Source organism: Amblyomma americanum, chromosome 2 (genome assembly GCF_052857255.1).
Source record: "Amblyomma americanum isolate KBUSLIRL-KWMA chromosome 2, ASM5285725v1, whole genome shotgun sequence".
Lineage (NCBI taxonomy): Eukaryota > Metazoa > Arthropoda > Arachnida > Ixodida > Ixodidae > Amblyomma > Amblyomma americanum.
The window spans coordinates 165,194,533-165,207,546 of NC_135498.1; the positions used below are offsets into that span (position 1 = coordinate 165,194,533).

Genomic DNA, 13,014 nt, shown 5'->3' on the forward strand with positions numbered 1-13,014 from the left:
CGTACGAGCTAAATGTGAGACCATGCGACTCTTTTCACTATTTGCGAACATGGCAGCAAATTCCATCACAGCACTGCGTATAGCCACTTTGAACGTGCGAGGGCTGTCTGCGCGGAGTAAGCAGTATCAAGTGAGACGTGCTTTTTTAGAAAATAACTTAGATTTAATTGCAGTGCAGGAGACGAAGGTTGAAAGCGAAGAGCAGACGAAGTGCATGGTCGCCCTTTTAGAGATGGATATGACGTAGGTATGTGTGTGCCATACTGTTGGGGATTCGGGAGGTTGTGCATTGTTTGTTCGCAAATCCTTAATTGGCTGCTCTTTCTGAAGAACTGACTGTGTGAAAACGGTAGATTCATTGTATGATTTTTTTTGTCAAATGTTGCGTGGGTATTATCTGCGTTTATGCGCCAAATAGAGAAGAGCGTAGATTATTTTATGCAAACGTAGGGCCTTATCTTAAAAGTGACAGATACGTTATTTTTCTTGGAAACTTCAACTGTGTATGCAGAGCTGAAGACAGAGTTGGTAGGCAAGCCGTACGAGATAAGAGTGCACATTTTTTGAGCGAACTAACCCTTGAAAATGACTTGGAGGACGTTAGATATGCTTTATCGAGTGGTGATATACCAGAGTTCACGCCCTTCCAGCGGAAATGCCATGCGAGACTTGATAGACTGTATGTGTCCGCTGATCGTTTGCCAGTGTGCTCGCGCTATGAAGTCAAAAATGTATCTTTAAGCGATCAGAGTATAGTAAGCGCCACAATAGGATTCAAGCAAACAAAGTCACTGTTCAATTGGGAGTTATGGAAATTGAATGTTAAACTGCTACAAGAAAATCAAGTTAAGGAAAGTATTCAGCTTCTACTGGAAGCTCAGCCAGAAAGAGCAATCGAAATGGTGGTAAAGTTTAAAGAACAAATAAAGATAAAAGCAATTGAAAGAAGGAGCCTCCTACGGCACAATAAAAGGAAATATTAAAAAGAATTGCAATGCGACCTAAAATTTGTCCTGAGTTTGGAAAGTGCGCATCCAGGCAGGTATACGAAAGAAATCAAGGAACTCAAAAATAAATTAGAAGCTATCGCCCAAGAAAAGTACATGAGAGCCGTTGTGCGGGCACGTGCCGAGCGACTGCTTTTAGGGGAGGCACCAACGAAGCGGTCGCTATCAGACGAAAAGAGATACGAAGCAAAGAATGAAATCAAACAGATAAGACAAGGGGACTCTGTGACCAGCAACCAAGATTTTATCCGACAAGCTTTTGTAGATTAATTACTACAGTAATTTACTCTGTCGGGAGAGAAGTGTAGACGACAGATTGGAACACGAATTTCTAAGCCTCATGCCGAAGTTAGATCAGGGAGTGACGCCTGCGCTAGAAGAGCGAATCACGATTTAAGAGATAAAGACAGCAATTGGTGAACTCTGCCTTGGCAAAATGCCTGGACACCAGACGGCATAGGCGGGGTGTTTTATAAGTCATTCAAGGACGAACTAGCAGCTGCACTACATCACGTACTGAAGCAGGCTTATGACAAAAAGTGACTGCCCCTGTCTTTTCGGAGAACGCACGTTTTGCTTATTCCTAAAACGGACGACCCCGTGAAACAGCTCTCAGTAACATCGTATCGCCCCATCAGCCTGACAAACGTGGATTATAAAACTTTCATGAAGGCTTTGGCGAAAAGGTTCTAGCGAGTTTTGAAACAAATAGTTGGACCCCACCAGACATGCGGGATTAAAGGAAGATCAATCTTTGCAAACATACATGTGGCCAGAAGCATCATGGGGTGTTGTGATGCATAGGGGGAACGGGTCGCCATGATGCAGATTGATTTGCAAAAGGCCTTTGATCGCGTCGTGCATGAAATTCTTCTCAGCATATTAGAACACGTAAATGTAGGTTCGGTGATATTGGAAGGCGTTAAAATGTCATATGTCGAGAGTTTCACAAGCCTTATTGTCAAAAAGTGCGTCACAACACCCTTTCAAGTGATGACATCAGTGAGGCAAGGATGCCCACTATCTCCTCTGTTGTTTGCGATATACATGGAACCGTTTTGTTTGAAGGTTATTCAAAATCAACAAGTGAGCAGTTTCCGCCCAATGGCGAATGAGGTTAAACTCTTAGCTTACGCTGACGATATAGCAGTTTTTTTTCAGACAGGGACAGCACCAACGAAACAGGGAGCATTGCAAACAAGTTTTGTAGAATGTCCGCAAGCAATGCGAATTGGGGTAAATGCTTGGGTTTTTGGCACAGGAGCTGGGAGACCAAACCTTTATCGCTCCAAAACATGCAATGGACTGAATCACTAGAAGACTATTTAGGGGTGCCTCTTGCACATTAGAAGGACGCTACTGAATATTGGAATCGCGAACCTGACAGAGCGAGCGAGAGAACACTAAACTGGGGAGGGCGAGAGTTGTCTGTTTTTGCTCGGGCAACAGTATGCAACTCTTTTATAGTGGCGAAAATTTGGTATGTGCTTCTAGTTATGTGCATTAAACGTGTAAATGTTCAGAAACTGCAAAGAGTTCTCGCCGTTTTTGTGTGGGGCTCTACATGGGAGCGAACGAGTCGGACCAATTCGCCCCGGTCGGTGAGAGAGGGAGGTGTGGGGCTATCCCATTTGTTTTTGAGACCGGTCGTCTCTAGATTTATGTTTCTGTGGGACCAAAGTGACCCTTTCTTAAGAAGCGTTATACAAGTTAGGCTATGTGAACTCCTTCCCAATTTCGTTGTGTCGACGAGTGACGTAAGAAGCACTTGCGTTCGCGGTTTCCTATTTGACGTTGTTGCTGCTTTCCAGATGTTGAAAGCTCGGTTTTCTTTAGAGTTTTTGTGTACTGTCTCTAAGAAGCAATTGTACAAGGATATATTGATTTAATGATGCCCGTGCCTTTGTAACGTTCCATATACTGTGCAGGTCCAGGATGAGATGTCTTAAAAAGAGTTAAAAAGATGCCAATTCGTTCTTCAGCCAAAACATTCTTCTTTCAGCTCTACAGCAATACACTGCCGGTAAAACCCTGGCTTGAAGCTAAGGGAATCTTTGTTCCGTGGTCTACAAACTGTCTACTGTGTAGAAGGCCAGAGACCACAGAACATATCTTCCTCGTGTGCTGGGATGCCGCGTTCCTGTGGAATATCTTTCAAAGAACATTAAAAAAGGACGTCCCTTTGTCACCTTGTCGCATTCGTTTTCGACCTGTCAAAAATCTTGGTAGCATACCTTTAGATATGGTCATGCTACTAGGCCGGCACAGTCTGTGGAAAGTGCGCATGGCAGTACGGAATGCAGACATTGATATTCGCCCTGCGAGGCAGTACTTGAGAGAATTTTATATGTCAGAGACGCACTCAAGTCCCAAAATGACCCCCCAGAATGGATTTGTATAATGAACGAACTTGCAAACTTTAAACGTTTTTAATGAACGCTCCTCCCTATGTGAGAGGACGTATTTTAACATTTCATGTATAGTAATCTTGATTTTCGCCAAGCCGGCAATAAAGAAAAAAAGCCCGGCTAGCTCAGTCAGTAGAGCATGGGTCTCTTAATCTCAAGGTCGTGGCTTCAAGCCCCACGTTTGGCGTGCTGGATTTTTTTTTCCGCCGTGCAAGCAAGTGCACGTATAAATGGGACTCTTCTTGCGGCACTCTTCGTCGCCGGGCTAGCTCAGTCGGTAGAACATGGGTCTCTTAATCTCAGGGTCGTGGCTTCGAGCCCCACGTTGGGCGTGCTGGATTTTTTTTTCCGCCGTGCAAGCAAGTGCACGTATAAATGGGACTCTTCTTGCGGCACTCTTCGTCGCCGGGCTAGCTCAGTCGGTAGAACATGGGTCTCTTAATCTCAGGGTCGTGGCTTCGAGCCCCACGTTGGGCGTGCTGGATTTTTTTTTCCGCCGTGCAAGCAAGTGCACGTATGAATGGGACTCTTCTTGCGGCACTCTTCGTCGCCGGGCTAGCTCAGTCGGTAGAACATGGGTCTCTTAATCTCAGGGTCGTGGCTTCGAGCCCCACGTTGGGCGTGCTGGATTTTTTTTTCCGCCGTGCAAGCAAGTGCACGTATAAATGGGACTCTTCTTGCGGCACTCTCCGTCGCCGGGCTAGCTCAGTCGGTAGAACATGGGTCTCTTAATCTCAGGGTCGTGGCTTCGAGCCCCACGTTGGGCGTGCTGGATTTTTGTTCTGCCGTGCAAGCAAGTGCACGTATAAATGGGACTCTTCTTGCGGCACTCTTCGTCGCCGGGCTAGCTCAGTCGGTAGAGCATGGGTCTCTTAATCTCAGGGTCGCGGCTTCGAGCCCCACGTTGGGCGTGCTGGATTTTTTTTTCCGCCGTGCAAGCAAGTGCACGTATAAATGGGACTCTTCTTGCGGCACTCTTCGTCGCCGGGCTAGCTCAGTCGGTAGAGCATGGGTCTCTTAATCTCAGGGTCGCGGCTTCGAGCCCCACGTTGGGCGTGCTGGATTTTTTTTTCCGCCGTGCAAGCAAGTGCACGTATAAATGGGACTCTTCTTGCGGCACTCTTCGTCGCCGGGCTAGCTCAGTCGGTAGAGCATGGGTCTCTTAATCTCAGGGTCGCGGCTTCGAGCCCCACGTTGGGCGTGCTGGATTTTTTTTTCCGCCGTGCAAGCAAGTGCACGTATAAATGGGACTCTTCTTGCGGCACTCTTCGTCGCCGGGCTAGCTCAGTCGGTAGAGCATGGGTCTCTTAATCTCAGGGTCGCGGCTTCGAGCCCCACGTTGGGCGTGCTGGATTTTTGTTCTGCCGTGCAAGCAAGTGCACGTATAAATGGGACTCTTCTTGCGGCACTCTTCGTCGCCGGGCTAGCTCAGTCGGTAGAGCATGGGTCTCTTAATCTCAGGGTCGCGACTTCGAGCCCCACGTTGGGCGTGCTGGATTTTTTTTCCGCCGTGCAAGCAAGTGCACGTATAAATGGGACTCTTCTTGCGGCACTCTTCGTCGCCGGGCTAGCTCAGTCGGTAGAGCATGGGTCTCTTAATCTCAGGGTCGCGGCTTCGAGCCCCACGTTGGGCGTGCTGGATTTTTTTTTCCGCCGTGCAAGCAAGTGCACGTATAAATGGGACTCTTCTTGCGGCACTCTTCGTCGCCGGGCTAGCTCAGTCGGTAGAGCATGGGTCTCTTAATCTCAGGGTCGCGGCTTCGAGCCCCACGTTGGGCGTGCTGGATTTTTTTTTCCGCCGTGCAAGCAAGTGCACGTATAAATGGGACTCTTCTTGCGGCACTCTTCGTCGCCGGGCTAGCTCAGTCGGTAGAGCATGGGTCTCTTAATCTCAGGGTCGCGGCTTCGAGCCCCACGTTGGGCGTGCTGGATTTTTTTTTCCGCCGTGCAAGCAAGTGCACGTATAAATGGGACTCTTCTTGCGGCACTCTTCGTCGCCGGGCTAGCTCAGTCGGTAGAGCATGGGTCTCTTAATCTCAGGGTCGCGGCTTCGAGCCCCACGTTGGGCGTGCTGGATTTTTGTTCTGCCGTGCAAGCAAGTGCACGTATAAATGGGACTCTTCTTGCGGCACTCTTCGTCGCCGGGCTAGCTCAGTCGGTAGAGCATGGGTCTCTTAATCTCAGGGTCGCGGCTTCGAGCCCCACGTTGGGCGTGCTGGATTTTTTTTTTCCGCCGTGCAAGCAAGTGCACGTATAAATGGGACTCTTCTTGCGGCACTCTTCGTCGCCGGGCTAGCTCAGTCGGTAGAGCATGGGTCTCTTAATCTCAGGGTCGCGGCTTCGAGCCCCACGTTGGGCGTGCTGGATTTTTTTTTCCGCCGTGCAAGCAAGTGCACGTATAAATGGGACTCTTCTTGCGGCACTCTTCGTCGCCGGGCTAGCTCAGTCGGTAGAGCATGGGTCTCTTAATCTCAGGGTCGCGGCTTCGAGCCCCACGTTGGGCGTGCTGGATTTTTTTTCCGCCGTGCAAGCAAGTGCACGTATAAATGGGACTCTTCTTGCGGCACTCTTCGTCGCCGGGCTTGCTCAGTCGGTAGAGCATGGGTCTCTTAATCTCAGGGTCGCGGCTTCGAGCCCCACGTTGGGCGTGCTGGATTTTTTTTTCCGCCGTGCAAGCAAGTGCACGTATAAATGGGACTCTTCTTGCGGCACTCTTCGTCGCCGGGCTAGCTCAGTCGGTAGAGCATGGGTCTCTTAATCTCAGGGTCGCGGCTTCGAGCCCCACGTTGGGCGTGCTGGATTTTTGTTCTGCCGTGCAAGCAAGTGCACGTATAAATGGGACTCTTCTTGCGGCACTCTTCGTCGCCGGGCTAGCTCAGTCGGTAGAGCATGGGTCTCTTAATCTCAGGGTCGCGGCTTCGAGCCCCACGTTGGGCGTGCTGGATTTTTTTTTCCGCCGTGCAAGCAAGTGCACGTATAAATGGGACTCTTCTTGCGGCACTCTTCGTCGCCGGGCTAGCTCAGTCGGTAGAGCATGGGTCTCTTAATCTCAGGGTCGCGGCTTCGAGCCCCACGTTGGGCGTGCTGGATTTTTTTTTCCGCCGTGCAAGCAAGTGCACGTATAAATGGGACTCTTCTTGCGGCACTCTTCGTCGCCGGGCTAGCTCAGTCGGTAGAGCATGGGTCTCTTAATCTCAGGGTCGCGGCTTCGAGCCCCACGTTGGGCGTGCTGGATTTTTGTTCTGCCGTGCAAGCAAGTGCACGTATAAATGGGACTCTTCTTGCGGCACTCTTCGTCGCCGGGCTAGCTCAGTCGGTAGAGCATGGGTCTCTTAATCTCAGGGTCGCGACTTCGAGCCCCACGTTGGGCGTGCTGGATTTTTTTTCCGCCGTGCAAGCAAGTGCACGTATAAATGGGACTCTTCTTGCGGCACTCTTCGTCGCCGGGCTAGCTCAGTCGGTAGAGCATGGGTCTCTTAATCTCAGGGTCGCGGCTTCGAGCCCCACGTTGGGCGTGCTGGATTTTTTTTTCCGCCGTGCAAGCAAGTGCACGTATAAATGGGACTCTTCTTGCGGCACTCTTCGTCGCCGGGCTAGCTCAGTCGGTAGAGCATGGGTCTCTTAATCTCAGGGTCGCGGCTTCGAGCCCCACGTTGGGCGTGCTGGATTTTTTTTTCCGCCGTGCAAGCAAGTGCACGTATAAATGGGACTCTTCTTGCGGCACTCTTCGTCGCCGGGCTAGCTCAGTCGGTAGAGCATGGGTCTCTTAATCTCAGGGTCGCGGCTTCGAGCCCCACGTTGGGCGTGCTGGATTTTTTTTTCCGCCGTGCAAGCAAGTGCACGTATAAATGGGACTCTTCTTGCGGCACTCTTCGTCGCCGGGCTAGCTCAGTCGGTAGAGCATGGGTCTCTTAATCTCAGGGTCGCGGCTTCGAGCCCCACGTTGGGCGTGCTGGATTTTTGTTCTGCCGTGCAAGCAAGTGCACGTATAAATGGGACTCTTCTTGCGGCACTCTTCGTCGCCGGGCTAGCTCAGTCGGTAGAGCATGGGTCTCTTAATCTCAGGGTCGCGGCTTCGAGCCCCACGTTGGGCGTGCTGGATTTTTTTTTTCCGCCGTGCAAGCAAGTGCACGTATAAATGGGACTCTTCTTGCGGCACTCTTCGTCGCCGGGCTAGCTCAGTCGGTAGAGCATGGGTCTCTTAATCTCAGGGTCGCGGCTTCGAGCCCCACGTTGGGCGTGCTGGATTTTTTTTTCCGCCGTGCAAGCAAGTGCACGTATAAATGGGACTCTTCTTGCGGCACTCTTCGTCGCCGGGCTAGCTCAGTCGGTAGAGCATGGGTCTCTTAATCTCAGGGTCGCGGCTTCGAGCCCCACGTTGGGCGTGCTGGATTTTTTTTCCGCCGTGCAAGCAAGTGCACGTATAAATGGGACTCTTCTTGCGGCACTCTTCGTCGCCGGGCTTGCTCAGTCGGTAGAGCATGGGTCTCTTAATCTCAGGGTCGCGGCTTCGAGCCCCACGTTGGGCGTGCTGGATTTTTTTTTCCGCCGTGCAAGCAAGTGCACGTATAAATGGGACTCTTCTTGCGGCACTCTTCGTCGCCGGGCTAGCTCAGTCGGTAGAGCATGGGTCTCTTAATCTCAGGGTCGCGGCTTCGAGCCCCACGTTGGGCGTGCTGGATTTTTGTTCTGCCGTGCAAGCAAGTGCACGTATAAATGGGACTCTTCTTGCGGCACTCTTCGTCGCCGGGCTAGCTCAGTCGGTAGAGCATGGGTCTCTTAATCTCAGGGTCGCGGCTTCGAGCCCCACGTTGGGCGTGCTGGATTTTTTTTTCCGCCGTGCAAGCAAGTGCACGTATAAATGGGACTCTTCTTGCGGCACTCTTCGTCGCCGGGCTAGCTCAGTCGGTAGAGCATGGGTCTCTTAATCTCAGGGTCGCGGCTTCGAGCCCCACGTTGGGCGTGCTGGATTTTTTTTTCCGCCGTGCAAGCAAGTGCACATATAAATGGGACTCTTCTTGCGGCACTCTTCGTCGCCGGGCTAGCTCGGTCGGTAGAGCATGGGTCTCTTAATCTCAGGGTCGCGGCTTCGAGCCCCACGTTGGGCGTGCTGGATTTTTGTTCTGCCATGCAAGCAAGTGCACGTATAAATGGGACTCTTCTTGCGGCACTCTTCGTCGCCGGGCTAGCTCAGTCGGTAGAGCATGGGTCTCTTAATCTCAGGGTCGCGGCTTCGAGCCCCACGTTTGGCGTGCTGGATTTTTTTTTCCGCCGTGCAAGCAAGTGCACGTATAAATGGGACTCTTCTTGCGGCACTCTTCGTCGCCGGGCTAGCTCAGTCGGTAGAGCATGGGTCTCTTAATCTCAGGGTCGCGGCTTCGAGCCCCACGTTGGGCGTGCTGGATTTTTTTTTCCGCCGTGCAAGCAAGTGCACGTATAAATGGGACTCTTCTTGCGGCACTCTTCGTCGCCGGGCTAGCTCAGTCGGTAGAACATGGGTCTCTTAATCTCAGGGTCGTGGCTTCGAGCCCCACGTTGGGCGTGCTGGATTTTTGTTCTGCCGTGCAAGCAAGTGCACGTATAAATGGGACTCTTCTTGCGGCACTCTTCGTCGCCGGGCTAGCTCAGTCGGTAGAGCATGGGTCTCTTAATCTCAGGGTCGCGGCTTCGAGCCCCACGTTGGGCTTGCTGGATTTTTTTTTCCGCCGTGCAAGCAAGTGCACGTATAAATGGGACTCTTCTTGCGGCACTCTTCGTCGCCGGGCTAGCTCAGTCGGTAGAGCATGGGTCTCTTAATCTCAGGGTCGCGGCTTCGAGCCCCACGTTGGGCGTGCTGGATTTTTTTTTCCGCCGTGCAAGCAAGTGCACGTATAAATGGGACTCTTCTTGCGGCACTCTTCGTCGCCGGGCTAGCTCAGTCGGTAGAGCATGGGTCTCTTAATCTCAGGGTCGCGGCTTCGAGCCCCACGTTGGGCGTGCTGGATTTTTTTTTCCGCCGTGCAAGCAAGTGCACGTATAAATGGGACTCTTCTTGCGGCACTCTTCGTCGCCGGGCTAGCTCAGTCGGTAGAACATGGGTCTCTTAATCTCAAGGTCGTGGCTTCAAGCCCCACGTTTGGCGTGCTGGATTTTTTTTTCCGCCGTGCAAGCAAGTGCACGTATAAATGGGACTCTTCTTGCGGCACTCTTCGTCGCCGGGCTAGCTCAGTCGGTAGAGCATGGGTCTCTTAATCTCAGGGTCGCGGCTTCGAGCCCCACGTTGGGCGTGCTGGATTTTTGTTCTGCCATGCAAGCAAGTGCACGTATAAATGGGACTCTTCTTGCGGCACTCTTCGTCGCCGGGCTAGCTCAGTCAGTAGAGCATGGGTCTCTTAATCTCAGGGTCGCGGCTTCGAGCCCCACGTTGGGCGTGCTGGATTTTTTTTTCCGCCGTGCAAGCAAGTGCACGTATAAATGGGACTCTTCTTGCGGCACTCTTCGTCGCCGGGCTAGCTCAGTCGGTAGAGCATGGGTCTTTTAATCTCAGGGTCGCGGCTTCGAGCCCCACGTTGGGCGTGCTGGATTTTTGTTCTGCCATGCAAGCAAGTGCACGTATAAATGGGACTCTTCTTGCGGCACTCTTCGTCGCCGGGCTAGCTCAGTCGGTAGAGCATGGGTCTCTTAATCTCAGGGTCGCGGCTTCGAGCCCCACGTTGGGCGTGCTGGATTTTTTTTTCCGCCGTGCAAGCAAGTGCACGTATAAATGGGACTCTTCTTGCGGCACTCTTCGTCGCCGGGCTAGCTCAGTCGGTAGAGCATGGGTCTCTTAATCTCAGGGTCGCGGCTTCGAGCCCCACGTTGGGCGTGCTGGATTTTTTTTTCCGCCGTGCAAGCAAGTGCACGTATAAATGGGACTCTTCTTGCGGCACTCTTCGTCGCCGGGCTAGCTCAGTCGGTAGAACATGGGTCTCTTAATCTCAAGGTCGTGGCTTCAAGCCCCACGTTTGGCGTGCTGGATTTTTTTTTCCGCCGTGCAAGCAAGTGCACGTATAAATGGGACTCTTCTTGCGGCACTCTTCGTCGCCGGGCTAGCTCAGTCGGTAGAGCATGGGTCTCTTAATCTCAGGGTCGCGGCTTCGAGCCCCACGTTGGGCGTGCTGGATTTTTGTTCTGCCATGCAAGCAAGTGCACGTATAAATGGGAATCTTCTTGCGCCACTCTTAGTCGCCGGGCTAGCTCAGTCAGTAGAGCATGGGTCTCCTAATCTCAGGGTCGTGGCTTCGAGCCCCACGTTGCGCGTGCTGGATTTTTGTTCTGCCATGCAAGCAAGTGCACGTATTAATGGGAATCTTCTTGCGCCACTCTTAGTCGCCCAGCTAGCTCAGTCGGCAGAGCATGGGTCTCTTAATCTCAGGGTCGTGGCTTCGAGCCTCACGTTGGGCGTGCCGGATTTTTTTTCTGTCGTGCAAGCAAGTGCACGTATAAATGGGGCTCTTCTTGCTGCACTCTTCGTCGCCCGGCTAGCTCAGTCGGTAGAGCATGGGTCTCTTAATCTCAGGGTCGTGGCTTCGAGCCCCACTTTGGGCGTGCCGGATTTTTTTTTCTGCCGCGGAAGCAAGTTGACGTATAAATGGGACACTTCTTGTGGGGCTCGTTGTCGCCCGGCTAGCTCAGTCGGTAGAGCATGTGACTCTTACCTCTGATTGCAGAAATGTAACTTGGCTCGAACTTGGCTAGCGCTGGTCTCAAGACCGCTTCATCATTTCTCATTTCATTTATTGAACCCTCAGGGCCCCAGAACCCTCAGTGTATCATGTGCCATAAATCTTACTCGACTCGGAAGGAGTCTTGCGAGCCGACTTGATCTGCCTGAAGGCGGCGGAGTTTCAAGTCGGCGTAAGGGTTAGCTTGTAACTGACTGTTTGCGTCTTTCAACATGCCAGCTTGCCGGAGTGACGTTGCGCGCATGATCGCGTCCTTTGGATTTGGGTGCTACGCCATGGATGTTGCATTTCCAGAGGCGCATTCAATGCCGAAGAATCAAGAATCCGCTATCGGTCTTGCGTGATCGGGGGAACGCCATGAAACTTTATGACGACGATAAGTTCCTTGCTCGGTACCGTTTCTCCAAGAACGCCGTGCGGAAGCTGCTCGTCATGCTGCCTCTCCATGAAAGCTCAGACAGCCGGAGATAGGCTGTGCTCCCGATGCTGCAGCTCCTAATGGCATTGCAGTTCTTTAACAATAGCACCTTCAAACCGTCACCGGAGACCTGGTTCGGATTTCTGAGTCAATGGTGTGCCGCGCCGTTTGCAAGGTGATGGTGCTTTTAGCAAAGCACCTGCGCCCGATGCTGGTGCACTAGCCCGATGTGTTCCAGTTGGCACGAGTGATGCAGGACTTATACGAACTCGCGGATTTCCCTGGTGTAACAGGCTGGATAGATTGCACGCACGTGCGAATCAAAAGCTCCGGCGAAGTGTACGCTGAAGTGTATCGTAACCGCAAGATATTCTGTTCCATCAACGTGCAGGTAATGAAAACTGCAGCACTGCTAATTTGTTCTCGCAGCGCGCTTGCTGTCTTTTTTTACCCCGTGGCAATACGAACGTACAAACGTGAGATTGCTTGTTTCCAGTGCTGGCCGATGAAATAAAGCGAAATATGTCTCAGTACGTGCGCATTGCTGCGCTCGAGGTCCAGCTTTTTCCTTTGAATGGAGCGACTGTTCGAGTGTAGCGGCATTTCCCATGTGCAGCACCGCTCGAGCGCTGCAATACATGTTTTGTGTATTGCATGTACGCTCCGAGAGCGAGTTTCGCGGGTGTTAAAGAACTGTGTTTTCTCAGCGGTGCACTGCCGTATCAGCAGTGACTGAGCTCCACAGATGGCTTCCCTCATACATGAGCGGTTTATCCCGAGCCCAGGAGTAAAAAGCACTGTATGCGGCCCCAGATTTGCTGACTAATATATCGCTGGTTTATTGCAGGCTCCTACCGGACCACAACTTCTGTTTTCCGATATTGTTGCCACCTGGGCAGACTCGGTGCACGACAGCAGAATGTTTGATAATTCCCGCCTGCGGGTGCTGTACGAGGAGAGACGAGTGCCTGGCGTGCTGCTGGGAGATGCTGGGTATGGATGCCAGCCATACCTCATGACACCGCTCTCAGACCCTGGCCCGGCAAATACACAACAAGGCAGGCAAGTTAAAATGTTGGCAGTGACATTGCATGACTATTTGGCCACACCTCTGAGATGTGGCATGCTATAGTAAGACTGATAGGGCACTGTGTAATATTCCTTTGCTCACGCAGGTACCAGAAAGCCCAGAGAAGGACACGAAACAGTGTTGAAAGGGCATTTGTCACCTGGAAGCGTCGCTTCCCCTGCCTCTACATGGAGTTGCAAAATAAGCACCACGGCAGCGGCAAGGCGCTCACCGCACCTTACACCTGCAGATGGGCTCATTGAGAGTACATCGCGCATGCAGGCTCGGAAGCTGCTCATACAGAAGAACTCCACCTGAGTAAGAAATGCAAAATTCTCCACACTGTGTCGTACATGCCTGAAAACTGCACCTACATTTGTGCAAGGGTTAAGAAAATGTTCATATTTCT

The 13,014-nt window shown here is 52.0% G+C and overlaps 5 non-coding genes across 5 annotated transcripts; all 5 read left to right on the forward strand.

Annotated features, from left to right (window-relative positions):
- The first annotated feature begins 8,594 nt into the window (after positions 1 to 8,594).
- TRNAK-CUU (transfer RNA lysine (anticodon CUU)) lies at positions 8,595 to 8,667 on the forward strand. The gene has a single exon. It is a non-coding gene; the product is annotated as a tRNA-Lys (tRNA).
- Positions 8,668 to 9,463: 796 nt separating this feature from the next.
- On the forward strand, positions 9,464 to 9,536 carry TRNAK-CUU (transfer RNA lysine (anticodon CUU)). The gene has a single exon. It is a non-coding gene; the product is annotated as a tRNA-Lys (tRNA).
- Positions 9,537 to 10,331: 795 nt separating this feature from the next.
- On the forward strand, positions 10,332 to 10,404 carry TRNAK-CUU (transfer RNA lysine (anticodon CUU)). The gene has a single exon. It is a non-coding gene; the product is annotated as a tRNA-Lys (tRNA).
- A 360-nt stretch (positions 10,405 to 10,764) lies between these two features.
- TRNAK-CUU (transfer RNA lysine (anticodon CUU)) lies at positions 10,765 to 10,837 on the forward strand. The gene has a single exon. It is a non-coding gene; the product is annotated as a tRNA-Lys (tRNA).
- A 71-nt stretch (positions 10,838 to 10,908) lies between these two features.
- TRNAK-CUU (transfer RNA lysine (anticodon CUU)) lies at positions 10,909 to 10,981 on the forward strand. The gene has a single exon. It is a non-coding gene; the product is annotated as a tRNA-Lys (tRNA).
- Positions 10,982 to 13,014: the final 2,033 nt, after the last annotated feature.